Source organism: Pinus tabuliformis, chromosome Q (genome assembly GCF_031772625.1).
Source record: "Pinus tabuliformis cultivar Carrire ecotype Pingquan chromosome Q, CPIR1, whole genome shotgun sequence".
Lineage (NCBI taxonomy): Eukaryota > Viridiplantae > Streptophyta > Pinopsida > Pinales > Pinaceae > Pinus > Pinus tabuliformis.
The window spans coordinates 1152911562-1152929860 of NC_142296.1; the positions used below are offsets into that span (position 1 = coordinate 1152911562).

At 32.4% G+C, this 18299-nt stretch overlaps 1 pseudogene; it reads left to right on the forward strand.

Annotated features, from left to right (window-relative positions):
• The first annotated feature begins 14915 nt into the window (after nucleotides 1-14915).
• Nucleotides 14916-15585, forward strand: LOC149223730 (pectinesterase inhibitor 10-like; annotated as a pseudogene).
• The last annotated feature ends 2714 nt before the right edge of the window (nucleotides 15586-18299 follow it).

Consider the following 18299-nt stretch of genomic DNA (forward strand, 5'->3'; position numbering starts at 1 on the left):
AAATCTAAGTTAATTTCACTTTGGGGAACTTTACCTTTCACTATGAATGTGAGTGACTTTTCTAAATGCATTTTGGGATTCAAAGGCTATGGTAGAATGGGAAAAAGAGTAGGGTGCTTTAAATTCCTCATTGAAACATTGGAAGGACAAGGTTTTTGATCTTATTAACTCCTTCCACTTTATTTCCTTTACACCTATCTATAGGGAGATCAATCATCTGGGGGATGAGCTATCCAAGAAGGGTTTGGAGATACAACCATGAATTGTCTACATTGAAGAATAAGAAGATGCACTAGTAGTTATTGGGAGATTTCGTATTTTCTAATATTGTGGGGAAAATTCTTTTTGTTTGTTTTTTTATATTCAGTAGTTTGTGTAAAGAGGGATATGGTGGCTATCTTTTGAAATATTTGATAAATCTATAGCTATGATCCATAAGTAGTAATTTTGAAGTCTACTCATTTGATGTGATAGATTAGAGAAAATAATGTTGTTTCTGCACAAATTGTGTATAATGCTTAAGAATAGTCCACATATACCTTTAATGTAAACCCTTATAAATTAAGATAAGATGTTCATTTTTTTCTTTTTGAAAATAAACATGCAACTTTACTATCAAATGCTTGGGTGCAATATCAAGCCTTACAATTTCACATTACTTTGTCTCGGAGTATGGGAATTCTGAAACAAAGAAAACATGTTGACAAGTAATAACCAAGAACGATTAGTTTAGATTCATGTCCATTTTAGTTTTATAATGTTTGACATGATCAAATGCATAGACATGATCAAATCTTTAGAGATGTATTTTTTTCTTAGATTTTAATTCTTAAGTATGATAGATTGGATTTTATTTTTTTTCATAGATTTTAATTCTTAAGTATGATAGATTGGATTTTAAGAAAGATTTACATTGGTACTTAATATGCACACGTCTCCCTCATATTGAAAAACATATCATTCAAATTTTTTAATCATAAGAGATTTTTTACTTTCAATTACTTGATATAAAATAGATTTGACAATAAAATATTTTGCTTAATGTACACATTGAAATTTTTTATTTATGGTCTAAATCGAAATATTTTTTTTTTATTAATCATTTTTTAAATCTAATTCCATAATTAAGGAATTACACCACTATGGGTTAATCGACAGTGGTGGGGGTTTATCACAACAGATGCTCCAGATTAAAATGTGAACCCCAAGGTCGGGCCACTCATGTGCCACAAGGATGTTAAGAACATGGGAAAGTTGTCATGTGAAGGTCAAATGGTCGATGGCTTATCTACATATATATAATATATTTTTATAATTCTATTTTATGAAGACCATGAACCCATTTTAGGTTACTTTAAATTATATATATATATATATATATATATAAAGAGAGAGAGAGAGAGAGAGAGAGAGAGAGAGAGAGAGAGAGAGATATTTTACTTGTATTCACTTTGTATATGGGTTGCGAAGTGACATTATTATATATTTGTTTTATATGTGGGCATGTTCATGCGTGAAGGACCCCACACATATTTATAATAATTATTTTGTTTATTTTTACGCTAAGTGACAAACACTGGGGTGTCAAGGTGGCTAGACCACATAGACAACATATGTATCAACTGATAATGGTATGGCTAGTGAGGTAAAGTACCACATCAGCCATGTGGCAGCAAACTTGGAAGTTAAGAAATTTGAGGGCACACGAAAACCATATTTCATAATGATGTGGGAACCATATTAGGGAAAGAGTGACTAGATTTTGCAGGGCCATATCCTTTTGTCTGAAAGTCAGAGTTTGGACCATGACTATTCAAAAGAAAGGTAATTCTGAGAAAAACATAGCCATCAACCCAAATATTGTGTTGAAGTCAAAATTTTATAGAAATTTTAGAAGGAAGTTACAAGAGCATAAAATGAAATTGTGCTTAACATGCTCAACTTCTGGAGGGCATAAATTTTTGCCACGGTATTGGAATTATGCAAATGAATAGCCAATAGAAGGTTGTTGACATGGAAAACATTTTTTCAAACCTATAATTTGAAATAAGATAAGATTTGTGAAGAAAATATCACAAAACGTTATAAGATTTTGGAAAATAAGCATTTGAGTCCAGGTAAAAATTTCAAAGGGCATAACTTTTAGCCCACTATTGGAATTGAATGAATGAATAGTAAACACAAATATATTCATAGGAAAAATACATTGGTGACCCCAAATTTTGAATTTGGGAAAAAATATTGTGAAGAAATTTTCCTGGAAGGCTACAGGATTACAATAGAGTCATGAAGTGTATTTAGCAGCATTATGATCACTCAAAGCATAAGTACACTGGTTAATTGAGAACCAACAATGACTAATATAAAGTTCCATAATGCAAACATTGTATTAATATTGCAACAATGAATTGGAGAGTTCTAGCTTCTTGCATTTCCATGGTGGATATGTTTGTCTAGGTAACAATGATAGAGTTTTGTATAGTAAAGGATTGGATAAAATGATAACCATTATAACATTCTAGTGATGCAAGTATTGTTGTAATGGCAATATCAATATAAGATACAGGTGGACAGTAAGACATATATAAATAATGAGAAAGGCCATTAAACAAGACAACTATGGGAATTGAGTTCTATGATATGCAAGGAAACAAGAAAGAAAATTTTCTAAACCCTCTCTTGTTGATGAACTATAAAATATTATATGTGATGTATATACATATATGAATGTGATGTATGAGTATGTGCCTAGTGACTGCATGTTGATCGAAAACTATATGTTGTAGTATCTATGTAATATCTGATATAAGGATTAATTAGGGTTATTGTATTGTTGATGATGCATTTTTTCAGGATAGCAACCTTATGGAGAACAAATTTCATAATTCTACACTTTTCTTTTACATGAAGGCCTTAGAAAAATGAACCAGCTAAGGGGTTGTTAATCAATGAAAATTATGCCTGAACTTGGAAGGGAAAATGTGATTAGAAAAGATGGTTTAACTGAATATTTTATATGTACAATGCAAAGTGGATCACTCGAGGGCTTGAAGGGTACCTGGAGGCCACGGAAAGCAACAAAAACTCCTAGAACCACATACTTTTAAATTTTCTTAACTCGAAATAAGCCACCCTCGAGGTTGTGGCACGAAACCCGAGACACGATTGAGCGCAGTGAATGGGTGCACCACTTGGGCACATGCTGATGGGGGGCGTGAGTCCGTAAGTTGGAGGGTGTTTGGGTTTGGCACATTAACGAGTGGAAGGTAATGAGTATGTACATGGTGGTGGGAAAGTAAATGCCCTATGAATCCAACATCATAACTACTCTCAGAGACAAGTATCTATTCAGTTTGCATATCTTATTCATTTGAATTATAAATTGGAATAATTAGGAACAAAATGTTACAGATAAACTATTGGTTTTATGGGCATGCTTAGAGAAATGATAATCCGTTGTCATAAATTTAGGATCTAATATTCTAAGGAATTCTTAGAACAAAGTTTCCAAGCTTGGTAAATATAACATTAAGGAAGTTATTTGGTGCTTTGAGGTGGAAGGTAAGGATCATGGAAAATTAATGTAGCTTTGCAATAACACAATGTAGACATTAGAGAAACAACACCCTTGGCTGAAAAATAGATTCATGCACATGGTTTCATAGGATTGTGACAATATATGACAATTTTCCAGCAAGAATTGTATACAAGAACAATAATTAGCGAGGTTGTATTGGATTGAATGTAGGAATTTTATGTAGAGAATTTATATAGGTTTTATTATAGAGATTAAGGTGATCTAAAATATGTTTATCTATTTTGAAGAAGACAAGCCTACACCTATTGTATTTTTAGCAAGTTTGTAACAACATTATATCAGTATTTTTCCATGGGGGATTCACTCAATGAACCTATGAGCTATCACATGCATTCGTGGCATATTAAACAATACCCTTAATTTGACTAAATATTGGAAAATGCCCCTAAAAATCACATTATTTCCCCTACCAATACAAACCCAATACACCTTCCCAATAAAAAAATCCCTACTTCCACTAGATATTGTAGGTATCCATTTTTCAATTAACATTTTGTATACCCCTTTATATTTTATCATTAATTTTGAACTCCATTTTTTATAACTACTGTTGATATCAAATTATCATTGTCCATTCCACTTAAAATCCTCTTTTGAATATCATTTTTGACCATTTAACCTTCATATTCTAGCTATAATCCTTAGAAACTAAATGATATGATGTCATTATCATTATTTTTAGCTTGAAATTAATTTTTGAAATTATTATGTTAAAAATGACATTTTTCAGAAAATTACAAGAAGTTGTGACTTCCTGTAAATGCTCCATTGTTTGACATGTTGTCTAGTAGGTGAGCGAATTTGAAGATTGTGGGCATGAAGTAAAATGTACACGGATGGTGGATTACCTATCCAATTTTGGTTTTGAAGGAAATAAGTGTTCAGTCAATGTTGGTCAAACCCAGCCACTTCAGCGTAATTTCTAGATTTTGTGAAGAAAATAATTTTTATTTTGAGATTTTTTTCATAAATGAAGGAACTGATTCAATTTCGGCCTTCTTGGATGTAATTAATAGAATTCTTTTAGGATAATATGGAGGAGGAATAGCTTCTTTTGTTATAGGATTCATGATAAATAACCTATGGGAGAAGACTATGTTTTCAGCTAGATTGTGAACATATGAAAGTACAGTTTGTGCATTTTTAATCTCCAGATTTAATACAGACTTCATTATCAAGTTTATGCTTCTAGATCCAATACTCATACTCTCCTGAATCGTTTTTCAGTGTGCTTGTGAAGTGTTGAATGGCCCTCATCACTATGCTGGTACACTTTCTTTTCAAGTTTCCTTACTAGTTACATATTCGGATTTGAAAGTTAGAAGTTATTTTATGTGTTGTAGGAAAGGTTATGTTATTAAAGTTATCAGTTGAAAAGGACTTGTATTCGTTGTGAAAAGAACCTTGTAAAAGGATTCAACCAATTCTGATCTTGAGAATTGATATATATGCTTGTTGTCATACAATTTCCATATTTTCTTATTGGCTTTGACTTTGAAGATAGTTTTGGTTTGATTTCCAAGTGATTCAGATTGTAATTGTTAAATTCAATTTTCAGTTTGATAAGTGATTCTTGTAAAAATATTCAACTATTATTGGTTTGCAACATTACTCATCTTATTCACTATTTGATTTAGTTAGTTATTGAAATTACTTTGGAGTGTTATGATTGGGAAAGGATTTTATTGAGCAAGATTCTTGTAAGGGAATGCTAGGATTTTTAACCAGTCATTAATGCTCTGTTTTGTTCCCTAGGAAACCAGCATTGCATAAAATTTGTTTCATCTAGATTGATGCTTGAGTGATTGAAAAGACAATGAAGGACCTCTTGTAAGAGAGCATTGTTAATTTCATTTCACTAGGCTGTCATTAGAACCTTAGATCCTTCTAGATCTATATACTTTAGATGAGCACTTCTAAATGTACTTTCCCAGGTTGATAAAGGAATTAAGAGCTTAACTTACCTTAGTAAGTAAAGACCAAACAACTACCAATATGAAAACCCTTTACCCCCTATATATCCCCCAATATATTGTGTCTTTTTCACTGAATATAAATCCCCCAATATGAACCCACGTGGTATATTATTGCTCCCCACGTGAAGCCCCCGTGTATTTTTCAACACAATAGTATTTTGATAGGCTACAAAGCCTTGATTGGACTAATATAGTGTCAAAGATTAAATCCTTTATTAGTGTACAAGGGTTTCATATTTTGTTTCCTGGAAATAGTGAGAAGGGGGAAACCTGTGGTTGTAGCCATGATTGTTGGGTGGGTACCTTCGCCATTTATGTATGGTTGTTTTTGGTTTACTATTATCTGTGAAGATGCAGTATTGGCTAGGGGGTGACTTGTGGTCGAAATTCATGAACCACGTGGTCTATGGTTGGCTGGAACATGGAGAGCCCGCACCCAATCGGAGATTTTATGCAGATAAGTGTACATATGTTATACTGTGCTAAATTATGGATTTATGTTGAAACCCTAATTTTAGGGTTCTGTGCTTAAATGTTTGTAATTATGTTGTATTCCGTTGTGCCACGTATTTGTGTGTCATGTTTTACAAATATGTGCAGTTCTATTATAAACCCTAGTTTGGTTTGGTAATCATGTGTACATAAAAATGAATTTTTTGGTGGATGGATCCTTGCTTTCGGTGGGTGGCCAGAGTTATGAGAGCGACTTGAGTGACGTAGTTTCGAGGAGGTGGAATGCATGAATGCATGAAAGTGATGTTTTGTTTCCCTTTATGGCTTTTCGGGGTGAGTTTCCTCGTAATCAGCTCCCACCTCGTAGATCTTTAGTTAAGCACTTCTTGTCCTACTCCTCCTCTGTCTTTGAGTTGACTGCAGCCACGTGTGAGAGTACACCCAATTTTGTATGTGATGACTGAACGAAGGTGGCCAAGTTAATTGGCCACCCTTTCACTTATAAACCAACTATGTTGTAACCCTTAAAATTTTTTATCACATGATACATATGAGTGAGTGAGTAGGATACTTACCTGTGGTCTTAATTATAAACCCTAGTTTGGTTTGGTAATCATGTGTATATAAAAATGAATTTTTTGGACAATGGATCCTTGCTTCCAGTGGGTGGCCAGAGTTATGAGAGCGACTTGAGTGACATAGTTTCGAGGAGGTGGAATGCATGAATTCATGAAAATGATGTTTTGTTTCCCTTTATGGCTTTTCAGGGTGACGTTCCTCGTAATTAGCTCCCACCTCGTAGATCTTTAGTTAAGCACTTCTTGTCCTACTCCTCCTCTGTCTTTGAGTTGACTGCAACCACGTGTGAGAGTACACCCGGTTTTGTATGTGATGACTGAATGAAGGTGGCCAAGTTAATTGGCCACCCTTTCACTTATAAACCAACTACATTGTAACCCTTACAATTTTTGATCACATGATACATATGAGTGAGTGAGTAGGATACTTACGTGTGAAGGCAGAAGGAATAGTGAAGCAGAAGGGGCAGCGGATTGAGGGGGGGTGTTGGATTGGTTCGGCGGCATTTTCAGAAGCAATGGTGGTTGGTGTATTTAGTGGGAATATTGGTGGTCGAAGATGGGAGCAATGGTGGAGCGTTGGCAGTGAAGTGGCGGCATGTATGAATTTAGTATGCAGCAAATAAGCCCTAGTTGTTGCCAATAACTTTGAATAATAAAGTGGAAATCCTAATTGCTACATAAATGTTAATGCATGAAACACTAATTACTAATTTCCCGTTAATTATACTTATCCTTAATAGAATCAATGTTGAGGTTAATACCCAAAGTTTACATTAAAATATATACCTCAGCCAAAATTTAATAACTAAAAACCAGAATTATACGTTTCTCAACACTTTACAAATATATTTTTTAAACTTTTTATATATTATTATCCCATTTAATATAAATATTTTATTTATACCATATACTAAATATTTTTTCAAACACCCAATGAAAATTCATACTGCAAAAATTACATATCTCTAGAAAATAATCATGTATGCTAGTAATACCGACCTATATAACTACAATAGCATTGCAGGAGTTTCCTATTATCATTAGAAAACTTAAAGAGTGCTGACTGCATACAAAAACAGTGTTTCAGTAAAGAAAACATAAAGAACGTACCTCACTCAGAAATGCAGCAGAAACAGCACTCTTCGCTAGCAGTTGAAGTTTCTAAAACTACCGGAAGCTCTGCAAGCTGTTACGCAGGATGCTTGGAAGATAGACTTAAAGCAACATAAGAGGGCACTTCATGGAGAAGATACGAAAAGGGAGTAGGACAGATGGAAGTAGTCACATGAAAAAAATATACGACCGACAATACTGACAAGGTGATCAATCCAAAATAATATTCCCTGGAACAACACCATCATTTCACAAACAAATCCCGAACACTTGAAACCAACAAAATTTAAGAAATTTTTTTCCATTAGTTAAGTTGGCTTTTAAGTGAGAATTTGCTTAAAATTTTGCATAATAAACTCGAAAAAGTAATGGATAGATTGGCTGTTTTGGTGAACGCAATGATCCATAGCCCGCGATATGGATAACGATGAAATCAAAGTTCTTTCAGTACCACTGAAAAAGAAATTACAACACTGCTGAAAAGCAGAACTATGGGACGCTCAAGTACATGCATGTCCAAATATTATGTTAGTGTGTAAATAATGGTTGAAATACTTAAGCACATGTGTTTGTTGTTGGTTTAGAAGTCATAGGTTTAAATAAGGGGTAAAATATATATAGTTTTGTATATTTTTGTAATAAAAGAAATTAATTGCAATATTAGAATCAATTAGGGTGTTTTTTGTTTTTTTGGTATATAGATTGTTAATTTAGAAAAGTATTTAGAGGAAGCTTGGTAAGGATTTTTTATAATTTTAGTAAGAATTTAAGAATTTTCTAAAATTTCTATTCCAAAATAGGTTTACAACTAAGATTTCTCTAAAATTTATGTTTCAAGATGGGTATGCAAGTGAGAATCATTCAATATTTTCTTGCAAAGATAAATATGCAACTAAAGATGGGTATGCAACTAAGAATCCTACAAAACATATATTCCAAGATGTAAATGATGGTTGATACCAACAAAATAAAAGTCATGATAATTTAATAGAGAAAGATCATATATAATAATTTTTATATGACAACTACAACTGGGAGGAAGTGTATTCCTTCAAATGATGTTGATATTCATCAAAAGCTCAACTTAACAATTAGAAAATTATTAGTGAAGGGTGGAAAACTTATTATGAACTTGAAAACAATTGTAAACTAGAAAATATTTAAATATGTGATTAAAGAAAAAGTTTATGTTTAAGACTCTAGTAGCTTTAGTATTTTATATGGATGTGAAGTTTGGGGATGTAGTATCTTCAAAGAGAAAGATAGAGCATACTGAAATCAAATTATCACTTATAATTTGAAAATTAAAGGAAATAATCCATATTCTATCATCTCCATCGAAACAAGACTTTGACCCATTGAGAGCATGGCTATGACGAAGGTATGTGATGTATAAGAAGATCTTAAAGAACATGGAGGTAAATAGGGGAGGTTAAATAATATGGAAGATAAGAGCCTTCCCAAATGGGATGAAAGATTTTGTCACACTTTTGGCAGTAAAAAGGTTGAAAATGAAAAACACTTTCTCTTAAATCGCCTATTTTATACTCAAATAAAATTTAAATTTCAAAATATTTATCACATTACTAACCATCTTAACCTTTTAACTAAGTAAAATTATTATAACTTTGAAACACTTCTCTTAATATTTTTTAACATTAAAATAAAATTCTAAATTTTTTAAATAAGTTTCCTCATTTTAGTCTTAAAAAAATATTAATATAAACGATCACACCATCATGGAAAAATTATGTTTTACTCAATAATTAAATATAAATATATCTAACTATTGAGGATGTTTACTCAACATCCCCCCACTATAGGCCAACCTTACAAAATTTAATGACAGTATATGTTTCTCTTCAAACCAGTGAGTCATGTGACACGGGATCTACGTGTCTTGGTTGTCACAATCCCATCATCTCTAAATATATCCCTATGCTTACCATTATAGGCTTCGTTCACGGGTATCCTTCTCCCACAAGAGGTGTGAAATAAGAGATTGAGAGTGTAAAAGAGACGGCATCGTCTACCGGACAAAAACTCGAAGAAACAGCAGGGCTCACTGTCTTCCATAGAGGAGGCGTTAAAGTGACTTTACAAAAGATAAACACAACATATTGTGCATTCACCAGTCTCAATGTGGTTGTCAGCACTAAAGCGACCAATCGCATCGCATTGCTAAATCGAATCACTCACTCCAAAACTCACTCCAAAACTTTAGCGTCCCACAACTTATGATATTTTATTTAAATATTTAAAATATTATTATTTTGAGGATTTTGCTATTTGTAATATGTAGAGTTTTTGAATCATCACATCCATAGTTGTTCGATAAATGTTTCGAGCCATCTACCATGGTTGACCGTGGCTTATCATTAAAATAAATATATTTAAAATATTTCAAATTTTATACTCTACATTATGAAACTAATAAATCAGAAAGAAATGAATTGTTTTGTGAAAATTTTTTTAGATCTATAATGAGCCAGGATCCTAAAAAAATTATTTAAAATACCTAACGAATGGATCATGGAATGGATCATGGTACCGTAGGGGAAGGTGAATCCTCGTTGCAAAAACACGAACAAAAAGGATGAGATGATCTCGAAGAATCAAGGAACAAAATTATTCCCTTTTACTCTTTTTGAAGGAAAAGAATTTGGTGGGCACAAAATAAAAAAATATTTTCAAAAACTTTAGTTTTTTTCGGTAAAAGTGATGTCTCGGTCCGAGTATTAACTAATTGTATTTTATTGTGTATAATTTTTATTAAATAGACTTTTATATAATGATAAAATTGTGTTTTTATGATGTATTTTAAATATATTAATTTCTATTATTTCTTAATTACATATTTAAAATTTAGCTCTATATTTAAAAGAATAATTGAAATTATTATAAATATCAATTATTGAAAATACATGATAAAGGTTTTTTTTTTTTTTTTTAATTTGCGATATAAATTATATTTTTATTAACAATTATATTATTGAATTTTTGTGATCCATATCAATTTAGAGAAGAATCTTCAGCGAAAATCACATAGAGATAATTTTGTCGACGCGTTTGAACCAACCAATGTGGTTTATCATCAGGACAAGTTGAATGAGCAGATCTTGCTATGTATTATAATAGATCAGGCAGAATATCTAGGTAACACCTAGAATAATGACAGCTCGATGAAACGGCTAGTTAGACCATTTTTTTTTTCAAATCATTTAATTCAGTTATTAATTTTGTTATTAAAATAAACGTAAATTGACAATTTTATAAATATATATTAAAATAGTGAGTTAATATACTATAATCATAAAGTAATCGAGTAATTAAAAATAAATAATAGTTAACTGTATTTTAAATAAATATAAGTTAATTATATTTTAAATAAAATATCAGTTAAAAGGGAGATTTAATAATTATATTTAAAATATAATCAACGTATATTTATTTAAAATATAGTTAACTATTATCTATTTTTAATTACTCTATTATTTTATGATTATAGTATATTAACTCACTTATTTTAATATATATTTATAAAATTGTCAATTTAATAAGAAAATTAATAACCGAATTAACTGATTTGGAAAAAACAAAATTGGTCTAACTAGCCATTTCCCAGTGAAATCGAGCTGTCATTATTCTAGTCGTTACCTAGATATTTTGCCTGATCTATTTATAATGCATAACAAGATCTGCTCATTCAACTTGTCATGATGATGAATCTTCGAAACTATTTATAATGCATATAGTCGTTACCTCCATATTTTGCCTGATCTATTTATAATGCATAACAAGATCTGCTCATTCAACTTGTCATGATGATGAATCTTCGAAACTATTTATATTGCATAACAAGATCTGCTCATTCAACTTGTCATGATGATGAATCTTCGAAACGCGTTGACAAAATTATCTCTATATGATTTTCGCTGAAAATTCTTCTCTAAAAAACAATTATATTATTAAAATTTATAATAATTTTAAAATGTTAAAAATTTAGAATAATTCTCCTTATCTTAAGGAAAATCTAAAAAATGTTAAAAAGCATATAAAGATAAATAAAAAATTATTATAACTAAATTATGAAATAGAAATTTAAAGAATAATTTATTATTATTATAATTAATTTGAATAATTTGCATTTAATAAAATAATATTATAAAATATTTAAATTTTGTCATTCTATTAATGAGAATATTTTAAAATGATGATGATAGTTAATGTCTATTAAGCCCAATGTGGTCTATCGGACCTCAATAAAAGAGAGCCTAATTGTCATTCTTCAAAATCTTGTTTTTGTGATAAAAAAATAGGGAAAGAAGCGTTCCAAGATCGCTATAGTTGGATTGGCTTAATAAGTCAAGAAGATTAGAGGTGTCACTGATGATAAGGAATTGAGAGCGGATGTGGGCAAGAGTTGGGTAATCTAAAAGGAAGTGTTTTTCATCTTCCACCTTCTTAGTATCACAAAACTGACAAATTCTATTGTCCCAAGGAATCTTGAGAGCAGACCACCGCCCGGTCTCACTTTGAAGCTCATGAGAGTTAGTTCTGATCCTAGCGATGTTCATTTTCTTCTTAGTGCTAGTCAACATAGAGAGATAATTCTGGTTATCGAGGGTGGGGTTGATCACCTTCTTATAGTACCTTAGCTTCCTTTTATCTTCTACCTCCTTAGCATGCCACATCTTGTCCTTAAAACTGGAGGTAAGAATATCTTTGATACCGTCCTTGCTTCCCATGATGATCTCCTCCTTAATCCCCAAAAGGTTGAGTCAAGATTGAGCATCTTGATGCCACCCACACTTAAGGTGTATGTGGGGGTTTTGACTAAAGTTAGAAGCAATTTTTGGGAGCTTCTTGGATTCCATATTGTGAAGCTTCTTCTTATACATTAGATATCTAAACATGGCCACACTTTCAATGGCAGACATGGCAACTTCGATCAAGAATATAGGATAGGGAGTATTTCCCTTAATCTTGCGGTTATAGGTTATGAATTTCTTCTAGATCATCTCAATCTTTCTCCATGACTCCCTAGATATATTGCACCCCGAAACTTCACATTCATATAAGATAACGGGGGTGACGAGAGTCTCAAAGAGGAACACTTTTTTACTTCAAATGTAAAAATAGGCTGACTTACAATTGCTTTCAAGCTCGTAATAAGCTTTCCAACCTCCAATAATTCTTCTCTCGATGCTTTAATTCTAGTTGAGGTGATGAGGAAATTAAATACCCAAATATTTACAAGAAGAAACCTGCTCAAGACAATGGTTATCGTAGATGAAACTACCATGGGTGATCTTTTTGTATTTAATGATCATGACTTTAGCCTTGTCAGTATTAACTACCATACCCATCTTGGAGAAGTAGACATGAAGAGTCTTAATTTGCTTGTCTAGGTCATTGTGGCTTCTTACAAGAAGAACAATATCATCACCATAAAGAAGAAGACCAATGATAATACCAGCGAGCTTGGTGCCTTTACAGCCCGCCATTTCTAGACACTCCTCTGGCTTATCAATGAAAATACCAAAAGGGGTAGGGGAAAGGAGACAACCTTGCTTAACCCCGATATTACATTTAATATCTTTAGACCACCCCTCGTTGGTCTTAAGCTTAGCAATGACAGTCTCGTAAAAGTGGATCACAACAATCGTCAGTTCAGGAGGGACCATGATCTCTTCAAGCCTCTCGTAGAGCTTATCTCGGGGGACAATGTCAAAAGCTTTTCTAAAATCCACAAAACAACAAAAGAGATCGGTTTTACTATTGTGGCATTCCTCTGTGATGATCCTAACAGTGACAAGGTGGTCAACGGTCGAGCGATGCCTCCTAAAACCAGCTTGCCCTTTAGCTCTTTTACCCGGGTTCTCAAGCCAAAGCCTAAGATTTTTTTCCAAAATGAGCCCATAAAGCTGGCTAGGATGTGGCTATTCATAATGGTCCTATAGTTAGAGGGAACATTGTTGTCCCCATTTTTTAAGATAGGCACAATAAGGCTTTGATTTCAAAGCTTATTAGTTGGGTCCTATCCAATGGGTCATACCTCAATTTAGTTGGGTCCTATCCAATGGGCGTGTTCCTGGGTCGTTGTAATGAGGTTTCAGTTTCACTTTTTTATAAGCTATGTGCTAGATCTTTAATGATTCCAGCAGCCGAGTTTGTTGAGAAGACAATGTGATTTCTATGTGAAACCTGTTGTTGTTTTTGGTGTGATTTGAAGTAGTTTTTCATTTCTTTCAATTCTGGTTATAAAAAGGGTTGGTGGTTCTTAAACTGGAAGCTCCGGTGTCAAAAACATCAATTCTTGTTTGTTAATAAGGTCAAGTGGTTTGATCAACATTTGAACACATTCAGTATCCAGGCCTACCTATGTCTTAGCAACTGCCAGATATCCAAAAGTGAAATATCCTATAGATGGTGGTTGGTCCATAGGATGGTTCATTATTTGATGACGCTTATCGCGGAAGTCCCGACGAGCTGAGGTGTCAACATTGTTGATCTTGCAATGTTCATCAACGATGATCAAAGACATTTATTTTTTAAATGGAATTCAAGTGACAACTCGAAGATGTGATGGTAAAAGAGTGATATTTGTGAAATTCCAGAGTGGATATGAAGACCAGACCAGACCAAACCAGTTATACATAGATTATCCTTATTATTGTAATATGTGTTTTCAATATTTTCTATATAAACATTACGGAGGATATTTGAAGTAATGTTTCCATATATTATCATTAAGAGTTCCCAAGAATTAAACTAAAAATTATTGCTTCCTATATAAATTATAAATTAAATTGTAGTTGTGATTTAAATGTGTGAATCAGTGTTTTATGTCATATATGTTTAAAAAAAAAACATATTATTTATCAATAATGTGATGAGTTATGCGCCATTGCTCTAGATGTCAATTTCTAACATTTAGGGTTCAGCATTGAAGTTTGTTAGTGTGCAGAAAGAACTCACAGCGTGTTTGTGAATAACTAGGAACCGCCGACGGATTTGCCATGAAAGTAAAGGTAATATTCGGAAAAATAAAGGTGCCAACTTGGCCACGATCACATGTAACAGTTGAATGGCAAATCAGGTAAGGGTGCGAACCCCCTATTTATAGGGGAGCAGAGTAGAGCAAAGTTCACCCATATGCGTCCTACAAATACGTGTCCACATCGAATCGCCATGTCTCCGGCAGTTATTATTCTTTTTATCAGTCCTGCTGCACCCATTCACGGTTCAGCGTTAGCGACGAAGGGCTTGAATCCCGTCATGGCGGAATTTATCAAAACTTTCTGCGAGGTGACTCTGTATCCGCAGGTCTGCGTTTCGTCCCTCTTTTCTTACGCGGGTCTCTGAATGCCACGCAGAGCGATCTCGTGAAGGCAGCCGTACAGACGACTCTCGTTAATGCCCGCAACGCTTCAGTCTGTGCCGCCGGCATGAAAGCCAGAGTAGGTACGATGAGTAAAAGAGAAAAAGCGGTGCTTGGGGATTGTATAGAGGATTTCGGGGTCACCACGGACCAGATTCGCGAATCTCTGTCGGAGCTGGAGAAGCTGCGGCAAAGCACGTTCCAGATTCAGATGGGCAACATCAAGACGTGGATGAACGCCGCCCTCACCAACCAGAATTCCTGCCTCGACGGCTTTCAGGGCGTTAAGAGGATAGTTGAGACCATGGTCACGGCTCGCGTTCATTATATGTGCAAGCTCATCAGTAATGCCCTCGCTCTCATTAACAGATTCGCCGCCACTGGATGAGGAGAATGACACCCAACACCAAAAACGTTAAAAGCCTTTTTAATGTATTTCGGAGTAATTATTTAAGTGCGATTTTGGGAGTTTTGGTTGGATTTTTGGAAATTGGGTTGAATTATCTGTGCTTAAATTTTGGATTTAGCATTTTAAATTAAATTTAAAATAGTATAGATTAAAAATAACAATAAATTATAAAATCAACCATTATAAGAAAACTAATTATATAAAAAAAATGCTTATTAAGGTAAAAAGAATGAATAAAATGAGAGCAACATTAAGAAAATAATTTAAATGAATGAAATAGGACCAGGAGAAAGATAAAAAAAACCACTTAAAGGAATTGTAAAGGAAAAGATAATGAAAATAAGACTGAAAGGAAACTTTATTTAGGGAAGGAGAGAGCTAAGAGAGGGCAACATAACATATCAAAAGGGAGGCACAAATTAAGTGTTGTATGCATTGACGAAGACGATGAATACTAAGGTCTTAAGGTTGGCTTAATTTCTTTCTATTTTTTGAAGTAATATTATTGGGGTACCTTTTTATGTTAATAGCTTTTCTTAGAAGTGTGGAATAATATTTGAGTTTTGGTAAGATTTTCAATTTAGTAAAAGGATATATGACTTTGGTGAGATTAGAATTTTTAAATTGTAACACGTGGTAGTTTGTTTATGGTGGGTGATAATATGTTTTTTAAGACTAGTTTTTATGGATAGCTAAATTTAATTATTAGAATGCACCTATGTGGTAGCTTGTCTATTGTTGTGTTAATAATATGTTTTTTAGTCGAGTTTTTATGGATGGTTAAATTTGGCATATGTATAAAGTTCAAGAAGAATAAGGGTACTGATAAATCTTTTAATTTAACAAGAAGTCATATTTGTCAAAAACATTTTTAAACATGTTCTTAAAAAATAATAATGTTTGAAAATAATGTTGTGTTTTCTTTGTTTTTCTAAGGACGATATAAACATTTCTAGGTGAGATCTTGAATGTAGAGAAGATATTACATTGGGTATAATGTTTGAAAATAATATTGTGTTTTTACGAGGATATAAACATTTTCTAGGTGAGATCTTGAATGTAGAGAAGATATTACATTATGTATTTATAGTGTCATTTTTAGGGAAAGACATGTGTTAGGGTAAGAGTTTAAATATATAATACTATGTAGAGATTTTTTCTAAGATGGACTATTTCTTATTCAAAGTGGTTTTATAAAAATAATGAAGTCTTCCGTGACTAAAGTGTTAATTAACACATTGGATTCTATAAAACGATGTCACTAAACAAAGTTAATGATCAAACGAACTGAGAACTCTAATAAAAAAAAAACCCAAAAGAACATGAAAAACAGTCTGAAAGCGAAAAGTGTTGAATAACCTTTTTTTTAGTGTTAATTTTCAACATGTTTTGAAAATGGAAGTAAAATTCATTTTTTGTGCAGAAAACACTCTGAAAACGAAAAGTGTTGATGCTGGAATAACGCATTTTTTTTTCGAGATAGATTCTCAACTTATTTTAATAATAATGTTAAAGATAAAATATCATGACTTTTAAAAACCTTAAAATTCCAATGACAGACATAACATTAAAGATAAAATATCATGTCTCTAAAAAATATTAAATTTCCAAGGATTTTCAGGGATAGCATTAAAGATAAAATATCATGTCTCTGAAAAACCATAAAATTCCAAGGATTTTCAGGCATAACATTAAAGATAAAATATTAGCTCTATGAAAAGTCTTAAAATTCCAACAATTTTCAGCCATGGTATTAATATTCTTTTGAAAAATTATTACCATTTAATTTAATTTCTTTCTATTTTAAGTTTATCATATTAATAACAATTTATTAAATATAATGTCTTTTTTATATTATGTATTGAAACCATTGGATAGGAAACACTTCAATTATGATCAATGAACAACTTTAGAAAACAAATGAATTTATATGTGATTTTGGATTCTTTTATACTCGTTGCATTAAAACATTTGTTTTTTTGGAAATTTGTGTAAATATTTTATTTTGAAAAAGGGATCAAGGAACACAACAAGTAGTATCGAAGCTCTTTCCTAAGGTAGCACACCATCAAAATTTTGAATATTTCTTTTAAGACTATAAATGTATTTTGATGTCTTTAAAAGCATAGTGATATATTATTTAATAGGTAAAACTATAGTTGAGGAAAAATATATATATATAGGGAATACAACTTAATCATTTTATTTGAAACCCTTGTAACCCTTGTTCATACCACTTACAATAGTATTGCATCAGACCACACCTATATATAGAATCCCACTTCCACGTGCCTATACCAAAAACCACCTATTCAATTAATCATCAATTTGTTTCGATAGTCACCAAGAACGACATTCAATTTAATCACTCTGTATTACTTGTGAAATTGGATCAAATGACTAAGGGCATAGTTGAGCATTCTTAGTTAGTGCCTTGAGATATCAAGATGAGTACTAATGATGGACCCCACAAGTATATTAGAGAGATATGGTGGTTAGCACTCCTTTATCTCTAGGAGCATACAAACCTTAGTTTCCGCAACCAGTTAGTAAAATTCCTGCATTTTTCCATTCAAAGGAATTTAGAGATTGTGTCGTCATAGTTATAATCAGGAGTAGTAATTGAGGTTAAAGAATATTCGTAGACCCAATAATATAATTATTCACGTTATATATAAATAAAATATTTTCAAGCCATGAATCATAAGGAGATAAGTGAAAAATAAAACTTCCAAAAATTCCTTGGTTGTCCCATGGTTAATGCCTACGACATGGCCAACTTGGA